Source organism: Chiloscyllium plagiosum, unplaced genomic scaffold (genome assembly GCF_037043375.1).
Source record: "Chiloscyllium plagiosum isolate Xiang-an unplaced genomic scaffold, Cpla_swu_hap1 HiC_scaffold_21, whole genome shotgun sequence".
Taxonomy (NCBI): Eukaryota; Metazoa; Chordata; class Chondrichthyes; order Orectolobiformes; family Hemiscylliidae; genus Chiloscyllium; species Chiloscyllium plagiosum.
In genome coordinates, this window is record NW_028270159.1 from 47,310,665 (window position 1) to 47,329,672 (window position 19,008).

The 19,008-nt window shown below is 42.5% G+C and overlaps 1 long non-coding RNA gene across 2 annotated transcripts; it reads right to left on the bottom strand.

Annotated features, from left to right (window-relative positions):
• Positions 1-3,611: 3,611 nt before the first annotated feature.
• Positions 3,612-17,683, bottom strand: LOC122564646 (uncharacterized). Of its 2 annotated transcripts, none has more exons than XR_015760791.1 (3): positions 17,549-17,683; positions 10,346-10,507; positions 3,612-7,047 (listed from the first exon to the last, which is right to left on the bottom strand). It is a non-coding gene; the product is annotated as an uncharacterized LOC122564646 (long non-coding RNA). The 2 variants fall into 2 exon arrangements; XR_006315947.2 differs by having other exon boundaries at positions 17,561-17,680.
• Between the last annotated feature and the right edge of the window lie 1,325 nt (positions 17,684-19,008).

Sequence of the window (19,008 nt, forward strand, 5' to 3'; positions counted from 1 at the left end):
TAAGAATACAGTGTGAAAAAGGACTGCTTCAGCATACAAAGTGAAGTAGGTCCGTGTTTAAGCTGACATGTAAAACTGGAACTCATTAGAGATACAGGGTGAAATGGAACTGTGTTAGGGGTACAGTGTAAAATGGTGATTTTTAAAACAAACAGTATGAGAAAGAGACTTCATGCGGTTTAGTTTCCATTGCATAAGTTTTTATAAGTTAACAAAATAAATGGTTATACATTAGGCCTTCAGTTTAGAAGGCCAGAAATTAATTTCTTTATTCTCTTAATTTGGGGAGACAGCCATAGCTTGGCAAATGCTTTTGGATTTCAGTTTAAGTAGTTTATGTTGAAAGTTCCAGACCAGAAGTGTTTGATTTGTGAAGGAAGCTGAGAAAGTTTGAGCTCAGTTGTGTGAAGGCTGTGGGAAGACGCTAACCAAATTCTCAAGAATTTGGGTATTATAGCTGCAGTAAACTTAAGCTCTATAGATATGAAAGAGAAAAGAATTCCCACTGGTGTGAGTAATATACAGGAGTGTTTTATTTTTAAAACTGAATCTGCAGCATTGCATGTTTGTACCTCAGTGAAAGACCACCTTGTTAAAACAAAATAAAAACTCAAAATAAATCTATCAAGCCAGGTTTGAGTTTGAGATCTGTATTATTCAGTTATAATATCAGCTGCGATCAAAGCAGCCAGCAAAAGAGCAGACCATTCTCTAAGTCCAATTTCTCGCCCTCGTGCCTCCAATCCTGACTCTGTAGCAATAATAATTTTCCATATATCTGCTGTTGCTCCAAATCCCTAAACACACTTGCTTAACACAAATCTCAGATTGAAAATGAACAATTGCTCCAACATGAAATTTGCAGAGCAGCATTCCAAATATCTAACACTCTTTACATATAATCGTGCTTCCTAAATTCACCCTTGAAAGGCCTGGTTCTAATTTTCAGGCAAGGTCCCTTATTCCTCGACTCTCCAAATAGTGGGCATTAGTTCTATTATTTCTTATTAGTTTCCTCTTATCATCTGGAAAGCTTTACTCCAACCATCTAGAAAAGCCATGGAATAGAACTCCAGCTTCTCTAAATAAAAAAAAAACAAACGAACTGCGTATTCAGTAAATCAGAGATGAAACCAGAAATTGCTGGAAAAGCTCAGTAGGTCTGGCAGCATTTGTGGTGAGAAATCAAATTTAACATTTCAGGTCGAGTGACCCATTCTCAGAACCTGTCAGTTCAACCTCCAGTCCTGAGGAAGTGTCACTCGAACTGAAATGTTAACTCAGATTTGTCACCATAGATGCTGCCAGACCTGCTAAACTTTTTCAGCAATTTCAGTCTTTGTTCCAGCCGTTCTAATCCCTCCTCATCAATTAATTGTGTGGAATCAAGGTTATATTCTGTCTTGTTGCTCTGTTCCTCGTTTCTTCATTAACTAGTACAGCTTTGCTTGGCTTCATGACCTCCTGCAGACTGGTGATCCAGAGCAGGAAGCTAAAGACTCTTTTCCTAGTGACACCAATCAAGTGTCCAAAAAGGTAGAACAGCATGGCTTCTGTTTTAGGTGAAGGGATTTCTGGAATAAATGAAGAAAATGTTCATGAAGCCTTGACAAAGTTTCCGAGAAAGTGTCCTGGTGTGTTTAAAAAATTACCTTCAATCCTCGGTGACAAATGAACAGCAATAGTTGGGAGCCAAATCCTATGCAATAACGTCTTTACTCTCAGTCAACTGGCCATTGTTGGGAGATGGTGTTAGTTCAAGTGCTGTAGCCACTAAAGGACTGAGCAGCCTCCTCAATGATGCTGACAGGCATTGTAATTGGTAATGAGCTTCCCTGAACAGCCATTCTTAATGCAAGGTTCAACTTCTTTACCAAAGTGATATCTAGTGTTTGTTGTCATCATTGTCAATCACTCACTGATGAATATGGGGCGCTGGAGCAGTCCCACTAATGCTGCCTGTGCAAATCATGTGAATCTGCCAGGAAGATAGATGCACCAACACTAGCGAACTTGACCAGGCCAACATCCCCTGCATTGAGGCATTGACCCCCCTTGATCGGCTGCGAGGAGCTGGGCATGTTTCCCACATGACCGACGTGGGACTCCCCAAGCAGGTACTCTATTCCCAGCTCCGAAACAACGGGTGAGTTCCAGGTGGGCAGAGGAAGTGATTCAGGGATACCCTCAAGACCTCACTGGGGAAGTGCAGTGTTCCCACAGACACCTGGGAATCACTGGCCCAAAAAACATCCCAAAGTGGAGGAGGAGCATCCGGGATGGCAATGAGCACCTCGAGACTTGCTCTCAGGATAAAGCAGAAGTCAGGGGAAAACAGCGAAAGGAGCTCACTGCCATAGCAACGCCCCACTCACCCCTTCCCATGACCAGCTTCTGCTCCAATTGCAACAGAACCCGCAGTAGCTGTTTCAGTCTGTACAGCCACCTACAGAAAGTAGAGGGGAAGAGAGTCATCCTCGTCTGCGAGGGACCATTGATGAACATGATTTGTTCACTCAGGTAATTACTGGTTATGAGTTCTATGTGTCCTACAGCAGGACCTGAGGCAACATCAGCCATAAAGGAGATGAAGTTCATTAAATTCTTCACACAAACTTGAAGCCTCAATCCACGGTTAGGTGGCTATAATTAAGATCACTATTGCCCTTTCCTTCTTTACAATGGCATCAATGCATCTGGTTCATAATCAAATGTTGCCATTAGTATTTAGCCACCCTGTACATTACAGCCTGTTACTCCCAATGTTTTTATGTAGATGTGCATGTTTTATTAAATGCAGAGCAGGCTTTGTGTGGTACCTTTTCATCTTCTGCTTGGCTGCACCCCCCGTGTAGCTAAGTGGGATCATTGCCATCGTCGACATCAATATTCGAGTTGTGACAGAGACACTGTACAGAAGGGAAGGAGATTTCAGCCCCTACCTCCTGTGGAAGGTGAAGCAGAATGAAAGTGTGTGTGGTTTCACCTCGATAGGGGGCTTGCACATAGTACTGCCCTTTATCAATCACATGCGTGCAGTTTGGTGGTGTTTCCTATATCACTGTAAGCAACATTGGAACTGCCACAGCTTTGGTATAACCAAGTGTGCATTTGATGTGTGAGTACACGATGCTTTCATCCTGCACTTCCCACCAACTCCTAAATAGACAAGAGGTTGGCTACTGTGAGATAAGAGATGGTCTCTTCTACAAGTGACTGATGACTCATGTACTACTGTTACCATCCAGTGTAACAATCATAAACATCTACTATCAACTTGACACAACCTTTTAGCATTTTCATGAACATTTATCATTCCTGGACTCACCTCTTGACCTGAATCTATGAACGTTTGTTGTACTGTTTGTTCTTCTTTGACTTAGTAAACTGACTTTGCTGTTAACACAAGAAAGCCTGTTCAAATTGATTATTTTTAAAAACAGAACTTCATTTGATGAGGAGAAAGATATCCATGAGGGAAGAGATCCTTTATTCATTAACCTTGTTGCAACCAACACAGAAGAGGATCCAGTTCATCTGTCCTCACCCAAGAGATTAAAGATTTGGGATATCTTGTCTTGGAACTGGGGAATCTTGCACAGCAACACTACAGAGTGATTTATTATTGATTTTTCAAATCAGTAAAACTACATAAACCAATTAATCAATAATTTTAATGAATTAAGCCAGTAACAGTTTAGATTGACTGGGCAAGGTTGGTGATGTGTTGTGGCTGCAGAATGTGGGAATTTCTGGATAGCAGAGATTTGTTAAGCTAAAATCCGTGTGACAGACACAATGGGATCTCAGGAAAGGAGAGAGTTATTTGAACACTTTGTCTCAGGAGACAGGCACGCTCCAAGGATAGTCATGACTCTCTGGTTTGACCAGCTGCCATTGATGTATCAGAAATGACTGCACTGCTGCAGTCTGCATTTGATTCATTTGCACCTCTGATCGTCAGCTTTATGGACGATGTTCGCACAAGGTTTAAGAGCCTGGGCTTTGACCCTGCATTGAGAGAGACCACTTCCTGAGAATGTACTTTCTCCACTCTGAGTGTGTTGTCTCTGCTTTATGTACAGTGAGCATTGCCTAACACTAACAAAAATTATAACAAACACCTTTATTTACAAACTACATCATTATACATCAGGCTGATCACTGCAGTACATGTTCTTAGAGTCTTTGTGACATGTAACTGCTGACGACACTGCTATGTTATCCATTGAGGCATTCAAGAGGGGCATTGGATGATTATTTGGATCGAAATAGTGTGCAGGGATATGGGGAAAAGCCAGGAGATTGGCACTAGCTAATAGAGCATTTGCAGACACGATGGACTGAATGGCCTCCTTCTGAGCCCTAACAATTCTATGATTCTATGAATCTGAGATCATCAGTACAGTGGCAAAGTCCCTATCTCTTAGCCAGGAGACCTGAATTCAAGTCCCAGCTGTTCGAAAGGTATGTCATAACATCTATGAACAGGTTGATCAGAAATTATTTATATATAGTTCTATTATTAGTATATATATATATATATATATATATATATATATATTCCCAATTTACTTCAGTCTAGAGTTAGTCAGAGACAGAGAGGTGTAACTGCATGTGTGAGGATTCGGGATGTAAGCTCTGGATCCGACAGGAATCGATGGCATAGGTAGGGGTAATGATAAGATTGTGCAGAAGGAGTCTGATGGAAAAGATTCTAAGTTTTTAAGGAAAACGTCAAGCTTGATAAGGTCTTGATTGTTACCTGAATCACAGGTCAATTGGTAATGGGTCAAGCAGATATGGCACTATCGGCTGTGGCAGGATTTGAACCCTTGTCCCTAGGGCATTACCTGGATCGACAGTCTAGCAATAACACCAAAAGGCCATTGCCTCCCCTATAAAATCATGAGGGGCATGGATAGGGTGAATAGTCAGGGTCTTTTACCCAGCATAGGGGTGTCCAAAACTAGAGGGCATAGGTTTAATGAAAAAGAGGAAAGATTTAAAAAGGACTTGAGGGGTAACTTTTTTACGCAGAGGGTAGTGCTTGTATGGATAAAGCTGCCAGAGGAAGTGGTAGAGGCTGGTACAATTACAACATTTAAAAGGCATCTGGATGTGTAAGGAAGGGTTTAGAGGGATATGGGCCAAATGCTGGCAAATGGGACTGGGTCAGATTGGGATATCTGGTTGGCGTGGATGAGTTGGACCGATAGGTCTGTTTCTGTGCTGATTGACTCCATGACTCAAAGAGTGGTATAGAAAGAAGGGGTAATTAATGAGATACTGGCACCAGTGCTGGGGTAAGACATTTCATTGGGATGCACTCCCTCTAGCTGATCACTTCAGGGTCGTACTGAAGTGTATAATTGAGGCTGTGCAAAAGATTTTAACTAAAAGAGGCAAAGTGATCAGGTGAAGAATACTTCTGAAATCTGAAGGGAAAAGTCAAAGAAAAAAATGATGTAGCAATTTGGGTAAGGACAAGCAAAGTGGGGCAGGAAGGAACAAAGTGATTGACAGAATCGTGCATCAACAAATAAGGTCCGTAGAATAGGACTAAAAACTAAAACTAAAATTTCTGTCTTTGCATGCGCAGAGCATTCACTCTAAGATAGATGAACAACTGACATAAATGACTTGGAACTAATCACCATTCCAGAGACAAAGTTGCAAGTTGACCAAGGTTAGGAAATAAATGATTTGATTCCCTACAGTGTGGAAACAGGCCCTTTGGCCCAACAAGTCCACACCAACCCTCTGAAGAGTAACCCACCTCCCTCTGACTAATGCACCTTACACTATGGATAATTTAGCATAGGCAATTCACCTGGCCTGAACATCTTTGGACTGTGGGAGGAAACCCACACAGACACAGGGAGAATGTGCAAACTCCACACAGACAGTCACCCAACGCTGGAAATGAACCTGGGACCCTGATACTGTGAGGGACCCTGATACTGTGAGGGAGCAGTGCTAACCACTGAGCCACTGTGCCACCCCAATGGTCCAGGTTGCACAACACTCTGAAAAAACAATAGAGTCAGGAGTAGAAGAAGGAGCAGTAGCCCTGATAGGAAAACAATATGAAAGGATGCTGGAGATCTTAAACAAGCAAAAGGAGAAATTGCTGGAGAAACTCAGCACGTCTGGCATCATGTGTGAACAGAAGGGCATGTCCTGAAGAAGGATCACTGGACTGGAAACTTTAACTCTGTTTTCTCTTCACAGAATTCCTCCAACATTCTCTGTTTTTTGATTGTAATAAGGATCTTGGTTGAAAAGATTAGGTTGGGTATGGATTAGGAACAAAGGTCAGAAAACAGCGGTAGGAGTAGTTTGTGAGCATTTTTAAAAGATATCACGTTATTGAACACATCATTAGCAGGAAGTAATTAGTGCTCACAGCAAAGGCAATGTACTGATAATGGGAGATGTTAATCTTCATATAGTCTCAACTAATCAAACTGGTTCAAACAGGAAGATATACATTGTATTTGCCAACTGCTGGAACAATATATTGTAGAATCAACAAATTTCATATAAGTTTAATTTTAACGTGCCCAAAACAAGATTCTTAACCTAAACAAAGCCAATGACATCAGTATGAGAGGAAAGCTAGCTAACATTGATTGGGAAAACAGACTACAAAGTACGATAGTAAATAGAAAATATTTGAAAAGACAACACAAAATGTTCAATGCATTGCATTTAAAAAAAAACTGATACAGAAAGATGTATCGTGAAAGGGCAGTATTGGATAAAAAAATGAACACTTTTTAATGTTATATACAATACCAAGCCTGAGGGATTGGGAGAATTCTCTGAAAAAAACATGACCAAACAATGATTAAAAAGGGGAGAATAAATAGAATACAGTCCTTGAATAAACTAGGATAAAGTGAGGACTGCAGATGCTGGAGATCAGAGCTGAAAATGTGTTGCTGGAAAAGCGCAGCAGGTCAGGCAGCATCAAGGAGCAGGAGAATTGACGTTTCGGGCATGAGCCCTTCCTCAGGAATAAACTTCTTCTTCTTGAATAAACTAGCAAGGAATGTGAAAAAAAAACAGATTGTAAGAGTTTTTATGTATATTTCAGCAGTTTAAATAAGCATCTTACCATCATCTTCTCGAAGGTAACCAGGGATAGATGGTAAATGCTGGCTCACATCCCATGAATGAGTTGAAGAAAACAATACAAATTGAATAGGCAACATTATTCAGTTAACAACTTGCATTTATGTAATGTCTTTAACATAGCAAATTCCCTGGGACACTTTACAAGAACATTATGAAACAAATTTGACAACATGCCACATGTGGAGTGTTAGGACGGTGACCAAACACATGATAAAAAAGGAGCTCTTAAGGAGTGTTATATAGATAGTAAGACGGAAGGCTTTAGGGAAGGTAATTCCGGAGCTTAGGACCTCAGCAGCTGAAGGGACAACAATCAATCAGGAATATTCAAAAGAGCAGAAATAGAAGGACACAGCGATCTTGGAAGATTATTGGATTGGAGGAGGTTACAGAGATAGGGAGAGGCTGGACCATGGGGATCTTGGAAAACGAGGATAAAGGTTTGAATTCAAGACTTGATTATTTCTGAGCTAATATAGGTCAGTGTGCACAGGGGAGGTGAATGAATGGGAGATGGTGTAAGTTAGGACACAGGCAGCATCATTGTGGATGACTTCACACTTCCATAAGGTAGAAACATGAGTGATCGAATCGGAGGGCATTTCAGCCGTAAGATATATAAATGAAGGTTTCGACATCAGATGAACTGAGGCAGGATGGAGTCAGGGATTTTTGGAAGATGGGAATAGGATGTCCTCATGATCATAAAGATACAAGCTCAGAAATTGACCTTAGCATTAGAATGACACTGGGTTTGTGAACAGTCTGATTCAACCTCAGACAGTGGTCAAGAAAAGCAATGACCAATGACAAAGAGAACAGAGGCGAAGACTGAAGACTATGAAAACGAATAGTTTTCATCTTCCTAGAATTTAGATGAAAGATTTCTTTCCTCATCCTGTGCTGGAGTGTGAATAATCAGATGGACTATTTAGAGACGCTAAACACAGAAAATGCTGGAGATCACAACGGGTCAGATAGTATCCATGGTGAGAGAGCAAGCTAACGTTTTGAGTCCAGATGATTGTTCATCAGAGCTGACGTGAAGTGTGGAGGGGGCAGTATTTATGCTACCATTGGGGGCTAGGGCGGGGAGGGTGGAGTGATGAGGGAGAAAAGGTGTTGATAGTTCAGATTAAGTGATCAGAATGTGAGCAAGGCAGAACAATGGTGTGTCTAACTGTCAGAATTGAAAGAACAGACTGTCCCACTGGGGTGGGGTAAGGGGAGAGAGGACAGACGTGATGACAGAGAATGTAACAAGTAAAGTGCAAAGAAAGAAGAGAAATGAGAGTGGGTTCACAATTTGAAGGTGTTGAACTCAACATTAAATCCAGAGGGTTGTAAGATGCTAACCATTATGCCGCCCAATGGAGTTGTGGAACACATTTCCAAGACACTGACCATTAGGGATGTAGGAACGGCATCACAAATGCAGTGCAGTGTAGGTGGGATATACTGCAGCCACAATACACCAGTGATGAAGAGGATGGGTAATGATCTGAAGGTGAATACTCTGACTTGGATGGTGTCAAACTTCATGAGTGGTGTCTGTTACAGCCATTCAGGGGAATGTCAATTATTCCATCACCATCCAAACACGTGTCTTGTTGATGTTGGTCAGACTTTGATGAGACAGAAGGTGAATGTGAAAATGCTGTGGCTTTCAACAGTTTATTTTGTCCATTCTTTTTTCAAAGAGGTTGCAAGGCAGAGGCGGAGAGCTGTCTACTAAAGAACACATGAGTAAACAGCTTGTGAGGCCTTGGGATTTTATTTTAAGTTGGAACAGTGGGAACAGCCTGGATATGTCCAGCTCTCAGAGACCAAGATTTCTCAAGTTTTTAAGTTTAGATTTAAGCAAAAGCTTTGAGTTATAGAGTCATAGAGATGTACAGCATGGAAACAGACCCTTCGGTCCAACCCGTCCATGCCGACCAGATATCCCAACCCAATCTAGTCCCATCTGCCAGCACCCGCACCATATCCCTCCAAACCCTTCCTATTCATATACCCATCCAAATGCCTTTTAAATGTGGCAATTGTACCAGCCTCTACCACTTCCTCTGGCAGTTCATTCCATACACGCACAACCCTCTGCGTGAAAAAGGTACCCCATAGGTCTCTTTTATATCTTTCCCCTCTCACCCTAAACATATGCCCTCTACTTCTGGACTCCCCGACCCCAGAGAAAAGACTTTGCCTGTTTACCCTATTCATGTCCCCACATAATTTTGTAAACCTCTATAAGGTCACCCCTCAGCCTCCGATGCTCCGGGCAAAACATCCCCAGCCTGTTCAGCCTCTCCCTATTGCTCAAATCCTCCAACACTGGCAACATCCTTGTAAATCTTTTCTGAACCCTTTCAAGTTTCACAACATCTTTCCGATAGGGAGGAGTCCAGAATTGCACGCAATATTCCAACAGTGGCCTAACCAATGTCCTGTACAGCTGTAATATGACCTCCCAACTCCTGTACTCAATACTCTGACCAATAAAGGAAAGCTTACCAAACGCCGCCTTCACTATCCTATCTGCCTGTGACTCCACTTTCAAGGAGCTATGAACCTGCACTGTAAGGTCTCTTTGTTTATCAACACTCCCTAGGACCTTACCATTAAATGTATAAGTCCTGCTAAGATTTGCTTTCCCAAAATGCAGCATCTCGCATTTATCTGAATTAAACTCCATCTGCCACTTCTCAGCCCATTGGCCCATCTGGTCCAGATCCTATTGTAATCTGAGGTAACCCTCTTCGCTGTCCACTACACCTCCAATTTTAGTGTCACCTGCAAACTTACTAATTGTACCTCTTATGCTCGCATCCAAATCATTTATGTAAATGTGGAAGCTTCAGTGAATGTCTCTTAGCTGCTACTCTCCCTGAATTTTCTCTTGATGCTTTTTCCTCCTGGATTGGAGAACCGCATGTGAGAGTTTGTGTCTGAATTTGCTTTCTTTTGCCTACGGGTGTGTTTCTGGGATGTTTCTATATTGGAACAGTTAATTAGTAATCGGTACTATATCTATTATTCTATTATGTTTTCCACTAGAAATAAATTATTGTAAATTTCTCTTTTTTGGTTGTGTTTTAATTACAGTTAAATAAATTGTGTATTGCTTAATATCAGTAGTTTGATCAAACACATCAAATCAGAAACACTTGCCTTTAAAATAAGAGAACGTTAGGGTCTAGGCTACCTTTTAAAATATTTTGAGGGGGTCTGATCTGGTCCACAGTGTGAACTGTTCATCACCCAGCCTCATCCTCCTCTCGTAGCTATCGTGGCAATATGGCTGTTCTGTCATAATTTCTGGTCAAAGTTGTCACCCAAGGGTGTGGGGGAGCTTGATGACAGTGTTCTATAAAGATCAAGAGAAAACAGTCTTTATCAGAAACCTATGGAGTATAAATCTTTAGTGATTATCTATAATAATCAATAAATCACCATTAATCGCTTCACAGTCATATAAGGGAAGATGAACACCGCGGAATTGTAATGAACTATTTCCATTTCTCACCCTTGCATTAGGGAGAATGAACATCTTATTCTTATGAACGCAGAGTCAAAGGCAGTTGGGCTGAGGATTTCATAGAATCTCGACAATAACCCATTCGGCCCATCGGGGCCACACCACACCTCCAAAGAGCACCCACCCAGACCCGCCCCATATCTGCCATGGCTAATCCACCTAGCCTGCAGATCCCTGGACAATATGGGGCAATTTAGCATGGCCAATCCACCTGAGCGACACAACTTTGGATGGTGGGAGGAAACCGATGCAGACACGGGGAGAACCTCCATACAGGCAGTCACTCAAGGCAAGAATCAAACCCTGGTCCCTGGCACCCATATGGGCTTCATAGCATGTGGTTCTGCCACCATGCCAAGTGATGCAGCGTGAGGGCAGATCTAGCTGCCAATAGTTAGCCAGCCTAATAACATACACTCAAGCAAAGATGAAATGATCAGTAATCTGAAGCAGTATTTTCAATTAAAACGAGTGCATTTATTGTGGAAGATTGATGCAACCTTTAAGGCCTTAATTAATCATTGTGCATAAAAAGAGGAGTGAGAGTATTCAAATATCAAGTAAACTTTATTAGCTCGAATGTTCGGTGACATTAAAGTGTGGATCTGGCCTGACCAGAGTACAAAGACATCCATTATGCAAACTTCAATCTCTCTTTGAAGACGTTTGGGAAATCATCCCAGCAAAATATTATTTTTTTTTCAAGACCAAATGACTAATGCAATTATCCTGCATAAAGTGCTCAAAATGGCTGATGTAATCACAAAGGAGCCCATATGTCAGAAAAGCAGCAGTTATGTTTAATCCCAAGCAGCTATTTTCTTCAAAGGTCAATCAAAGAGATCAAGGAGAGCTCTTTGTGAGTCGTATTTTTGAGTAAGTGGCCAATTATATCCGAGTGCAGCATCAAATCTTGTGTGGGTCCTGTGGTAGTGTCACAGGCATGGAGGTAGAATTCATGGTCTGTTTTCACATTCCAACTTTAAACCCAATTCAGGATTAGGAACTCTGTAAACGTCTCCTGAAAGTGTCCACAGCTACCGTTCTTTCTGTTCTTGAACACCTCATTCCTGGCAGACTCACCATCCTTGCAGGTAGATCTTTTCAAAAAGGTGAAAATATGAAGATGGTTATCCCATTCCAAATAGTGAATGTAAGAACCGGAGTGGAGGGTCAGTGGGAGGGACGCTCAGATCGCTGTCCAGACATAGGTTTTGTGTACATGAGTGTGTGTCATTAGGTACTTCAATACCATAGAATCCCTACAGCGTGGAAGCAGGCCATTCAGCCTATCAGGTCCACACTGACCCTATCCCTGTAATCCTGCATTTTCCGTGGCTAATTTGTCTAACCTAGACATCCCTGGACACTATGGGCAATTAAGCATGGCCAATCCACCTAACCCGCACAACTTTGGACAGTGGGAGGAGCACCTGGAGGAAACCCACACAGAAACAGGGAGAATGCGTAAACTCCACATAGACAGTCGCCCGAGGCTGGAATTGAACCCAGGTCCCTGGTGCTGTGAAGCAGTAGTGCAAACCACTGAACCACAGTGTCACACACATGTGATCTATGTGTGCACATATGTCTGCACTGTGTATCCAATGATGTAGACGCAGCTCCTGTGTGCACAAGTACTTCGTGCACTAACCTGTTTGTCTTGCACTGGTCAGATTATGTTATTGTGTGAGTGAATAAATGGTTAAATGTTTGACCATGTATGAATGTGGATCTAAGTGTGAATATGGACTGGCATGTTTATTTGTACCTATTTAATTGTGTGTGCGCTTTTTTAAGTTATTTATGAAAAATGAGTGCCAGTGACATCTATTGCAAACCCCTGGAAATGCCTTTGAGAAAATAGCAGTCAGCTGCCTTCCTCAATCAGCTTCAAGCGATGTGGAGTCATGTAAAGCCCAGGCTGAGGAAGGACTATCCTTCTGTAACCAGCTTTAGTGAACCACATGGATTTCATGGCTTCACGGTTACCATAATAGAGTCAGGCTGCAATTCCACATTTACTAAGTTGCGACATTGAAACTGCCCAGAAGGAGCACTTGATTTGAATATGTATCAAAACACCAGGAGTCCAGACTGCACGATAAGGAAGTGTCACTGGATCCAAAACATTAACTCTGATTTCTTGTTGCAGATGTTGCCAGACCTGCTGAACTTTTTCAGCAATTTTTGTTTTTGTTGCTGCGTGATAACTTGTTTAGTAACGGAACCACAATACCACCGGACCCACAGCTCTGTGCTGATCGGTGTCTGTGTATGTGAGTGTGTATGTTGGTCAGGAATAATGTGTGTACGTGGGTATAGGTGTTTATGTGGGGGCATCAGTAGCCTTGTGGGTGTGCATTAGTGTTTATAATAGTGTGTGCAAATAGGTGTTCCTGTTTGTTTGGAGGCGTTTGCACGTGCGTGTGTGTGTGTGGCGTGTGCGTGGATATGTGTGTGCATGTATATGCGTGTATGTATATGCATAGATGCATGTGTTTGTATTTGTGTTTCAATGGGATGTGTATATGTGTTATGTGTGTTTTTACATTTGTGTGTGTGCGTGCATGGGTGTGTATTTGGGTTTGCATGTGTTTGAACCTCCCTGATGTTTTTATAGGAAATCCTAAGACTCACATTCTTTCTGAATTACCTTTTTGTCTGATATGTTTTTGAGTGTGTTTAACAGTCTAGTGGTCCCCTAATTGCAGGTGTGGCAGGGCGACAAACGATTCATTCCAGATAACTTCACTAACCAAGGCCAACAACCTACTCAAGCTTGATGACGTCAGGCCAGTCCCCTGTTGTGGTGCTAATTTGACCAACTATTGGAACCATGTGCGTGAGACCCAGAGGTTACCCGAATGAACAGGCAATTTATTAGAGTGGGGCGGCCACATTGCAGGCAGTTGAGAACAAATTGTGATCTAATATAACAAAGTGCTCTCAGAGCTTAGAAAATTACCAGAACATAGCCCTTTATTCAGGCCAGGGGGGATTACCTCAGAGCCAGTAATGACGATAATATCCCCTAAAGTGGTGTTAATGAAATGTTAACAAGGTTTGATGCACTGAGTGACAGGACTGTTCAGGTCAAACAGTTACCAAAGATATGAAATGAGTCACAGCTGTACTGGTTGACATTAAAACTGGAGCAAGGAACCATGTTATTAATGACCTCAAAGCAATAGGCAGGCAAATCTCAGAGCTGAGGCCAGGGTCAAATTGATTCTAAAAGTTTATTTCCAATGGCATCTCTGGCTCACATCGCATATGCACACCGAATGAACAACAAAGGCAACTTGCATTTATATGTCACCTGTAACATAATAAAACACAAAAATTGTGTATTTTCAAATAGCATTTGACACTGACAAGGTATCTATCATCTGCATGCACATCTACGCGCACTCACAAACCCACAAGTGCCCCCAACACCAATAAATTCCTACACAGACACATACACACACATATATACACACCCACACACAAACACACACACACACATACATACACATCTACATGAACACAGACACACATACACACCCACATACACACACATACACATACACATCTACACAAACACAGACAGACACACACACATATACATCTACACGAACACAGACACACACACATACACACCCACACACATACACATCTACATGAACACAGCCACACACACACACACCCACACACACACATGCACATACACACCTACATACACATACAGACACACATATACACCTACACACACACATCCAAACCCACACATACATATCTACACCCATACATATATCCACAAACAGATCCACACCCACCCACACACATACCTTGCCATATACACACACATACACCTACCCACACTCACACACACACATTCACACACACACCCACCCGCATAAACACATACACACACCCAGAATGGGGTTGATGGAATAGGACTCCTGTGGAGCTGATGGGATACAGATCCTATGGGGTTGATGAGATGGGTAACTTGGAAGGGGTTGTGGTTATTTGGGTGCCACATTGACACAGTCAGGCTGAGGAAAAACACTCACTGTCTCCTTCCATCAAATTGAAATTGGACGTGAGCAATGTGGAAGACAATGACTGTGAGTTCACTCTGAGTGGGCATCCGGGACACAACCTGCGAGAGAGGAGCTGCTTCCTTCATTGGGCTTTGAAAGAGGAACGACATTGGTCTGTGGGCCGTGAGAGGTCTGGCACACACTCTGTAGGTTGAAAATGCTCCCTGGCCATTCTACAGCATGACCCTCTCTTTAAGTGGCACCTCCCAGGCATGCTGACCCCTGCTGGATAACGGATTGGCAGCTCCATCTTTGTGCGCAGAGGGAGGCCAACATTAGGAATCTTTATCCAGGACGGTCAAAGGTATCAGCAGCATGTGTCTGCACTGATCTCCCTTGCACAGAGCTGATATTGTAACACTCTCAGCACAAACCTCATTCCATTAGCCTTCTTAATTACTTGCTGCACCTGCAAACCAACCTTTTTGTGACTCATGCGCAAGGACATCCCGGTCCCTGTTAATAGTACCATGCTGCAATTTTTCACCAATTAAATAATAGTCCATTTTTCTGTTATTCCCTCCAAAATGGATGACCTCACATTTATCAACATTGTACTCCATCTGCCAGACCCTTGCCCACTCACTTAACCTATCTACATCTCTCTGCAGTCTTTCAGTGTCCTCTGCACACTTTGCTTTACCTCTCATGGGGCAGCCAAGTGGCTCAGCAGTTAGTACTGCTGCCTCACAGCGCCAGGGACCCGGGTTCGATGCCAGCTTCGGGTGACTGTCTGTGTGGATTTTCTTCCCATGTCTGCGTGGGTTTCCTCCAGGTGCTCTGGCTTCCTCCCACAGTTCAAAAATGTGCAGGTTGGGTGGTTTGGCCATGCTAAATTGGCCATAGTGTTCAGGGATACGCAGGTTAGGTGGATTGGCCATAGGAAATGCAGAGAAATGGTTGGTGTTCTGGGTGGGATGCTCTTTGGAGGGTCAGTATGGACCTGATAGGCTGATTAGCTTGCTTCCACACTGTAAGGTAAGGCAAGAGAACTTGCTAGGCTTCAAATCCTCCAAAAGCTCGACACAACTTAGCCTTAGCTGTTACTTGCCTCCTGTTGATTTGCTGACAATAGACAGTAAACAGCATAGAGAATCTCTCTGGAGGTCACACCTTTTTTTTACAGGTTTGGATGTCAATTCCCATGATAAAAAGGTTAAAGTCCCAAAGGCTTTTCGAGAAGTGACAGAGTGAGTGTGATGTTTGTGAAGGGAGTGGGCCCAGGGTGCTCAGTAAGGCAGGAGGCAAGGGGCAGGATTGGCAGGCTGGTAAAGGGACGGGATGGGAAGGGGGGTTATGGGTTAGGATTGTAGTGGGGTAAGGATGTAGAGTGGCTAGAGGATGAGGAGAAAGAATGACACATGGATCAAAGTGTAGGGTGCCAGTTTGGGGGATGGGTATACACCAGGTTGGGGGTAGTTAGATCAGGTTGAAGTGGCTAGGTGAGGGATTGTGGGTTTTTCAGGGTGGGCTTTGGAGACTAGGAGATCTGGTTCAACGTAATAATGCCATTTCTCTGCCTCCCACCTCTGATCTGTTGATAACGATCTTACCTTTTTCTTAGTTATCCATTTGCTGGTCAATAGAAACGATGCTACCTTTGTACATAGGAACATCAGAGCATAACAAATAGGAGCAGGAGTAGATTATCTGGCCTGTTGACCTATGCCACTTTTCAATAAGATCGTGGTTGGTCTTTTTGTGAAATCAGCTCCGCATACCCACCCATTCGCCATAACCCTTAATTCCTCTATTGTTCAACAATATATGTATCTGTGCCTTAAAAACATTCAACGAGGCAGCCTCAATTGCTTCACCGGGCAGGGAACTTCATAGATTATCACCCCTTTGGGTGAAGATGTTCCTCCTGAACTCAGTCCTAGATCTGCTCCCGCTTATTTTGAGGCTGTGCTTGTAGTTGTAGTTTTACCCGCCAGTAGAAATAACCTCCCTGCTTCTATCTTATCTGTCCCTTGCATAATTTTATACATTTCTGTAAGATCCACCCTCATTCTTCTAAATTCCAATGAGTTTAGTTCCAGTCTATTCAATTTCTCCTCATAAGCCAATCCTCTCAATTCTGGAACCAGACTCGTGAACCTTTCCTGCAACCCCTCTCCCGTGCCAGTGCATCCTTTCGCAAGTAAGGAGACCAGAACTGTACACAGTACTCCAGGTATGGCCTCACCAGCACCCTATACAGCTCAAACATAACCTCTCTATTTTTCAACTCCATCCCTCTAGCAATGAAGGACAATATTCCATTTGCCTTCTTCATTACCTGCTGCACCTGCAAACTTGCATTTTTTGTGATTCAAGCAGAAATACATCCAGATCCCTTCACACAGCAGCGTGCTGCAATTTTTCGCCATTTAAGTAATAGTCCATTTTGCTGTTATTCCCCCAAATGGATGACCTCATATTTATCAACATTGTACTCCACCTGCCAGACCCTTGCCCACTCACTTAACCTATCTACATCTCTCTGCAGTCTTTCAGTGTTCTTTGCCTACTTTGCTCTACCACTCATCTTAATGTCAGCTGCAAACTTTGACATGCTACACTTGGCCCCCAACTTTAAATGATCTATGTATATTGTAAACAATTGAAGACCCAACACTGATCCCAACACATCACTAGCTACTGATCGTCAACCAGAAAAACACGCATTAATCCCCACTGTTTGCTTTCTGTTAGTTAACCAATCTTCTATCCATGTTAACACATTACCCGTAACACCGTGCACCTTTATCTTATGCAGCAGCCTTTTGTGTGATACCTTGTCGAATACCTTTTGGAAATCCAGATACACCATATCCACCGGTTCCTGTTGTCCACCGCACTCATGGAGCACATAATGTCCTCAAAGAATCCCTCTGTTCTTCTCTGCTCTAATGAAAGTAGCTAATCACAAACACTCTCTTAACTGACGGCCCTCTGCTCCAATATCATTGGCTGTATTGAACACTTCTATTACAGAGGAAACAATTTATCCAGTGTCCCAGTTTAAAGTGCAACCTGCAGATTGTGTTCAGTCTGGTTTGGCACACAGTTCAGACTCACTCACCTTGGAGTGAGGCCAACAATAAATTTCCTCAGAAAATGTTATTAAGTTATTAAAGAAGATTAGATTGTTTAATTACCTTGAGACAAAAAGGTTAAAGTTTGACATGTGGTTTATTTAAAGTAATAAATGGAATTCATTGCCTCGTTAATGAAATAAATGTTTCATATTTACATAGTCCCAATTACACCCATTGGATTCCTCAATATGTTTTACTGTCAATGGGGAGTGAGTTGAAATGTAGGAAAACAAACTGTTAATTTGCAAACACCCACCAACAGCAGCTTGATAAGATCAGATAATCTTTTGTTTCAGTGATAAATATACTCTGTTGCAAATCCATCTGCTCTTCTTCAAATAGAGCTATGGAACTTTTTATACTGACTTGAAAGAGTAAAGGGAAGCTCTGTTTAATGTCACATTGGGGATATGACACTATCGACAATGCTGCACTCTCTCTGAGGGTCAATCGGCTGAATGGGCACCAGTATGCCTTGAGGCTCAGACCCACAACATTTTGCCTGAAACTTGTTGGTCTTCCAAAGCAAAGAGTTGACCCCAACTGTGTGTTGTGGACTGGCACCTTCCAAGCTCTGAGATGACATACTGAAGAGCATACTAAAGCTTGGGACAACTGCCACCAAGACACAGTGAGGAAAGAACACTATCTAAGCTCTCTCTGCTGAAGTTCAATGGGGGTTGTTCAGTTATTGGATCCTCCCAGTGCCTCAAATACACAGTATGTAAATATAATGTTGTACAAATAAGAAATGCCTTGGGTTTATTGCTGAATAGAGTCAAACTCCAAAGTTTGTTGGTTTCTTCATACACTACTCTACAGAACTGAATTGCTTTAGTGACTATGCAAGTTGAAATCTTTGATGAAAAAAGTATATTTTTGTTATAAAAAAATCACAGACCCATAAGTTTCTGACCTACAGGTGCAGATGCTGCCACCGAGTCAAGCTTAGCACCTTACAAGGATTGACCTTTATCTCAGAAAAGATGGAGCTTGTGATGGACTGTTCTCTTCATTTAGGAATCAGCACCATCCCAGATCATCTCGTGGGTGTGGCTTGCTCAGTCTCTGAGCCAGAAGCTCTGGCTTCAAATCCCTGTCTCTCCGAGAAAGGTGTGTTCAGAAGCCAACCAAGCCGGCTGAGTGTCAGCTTGTA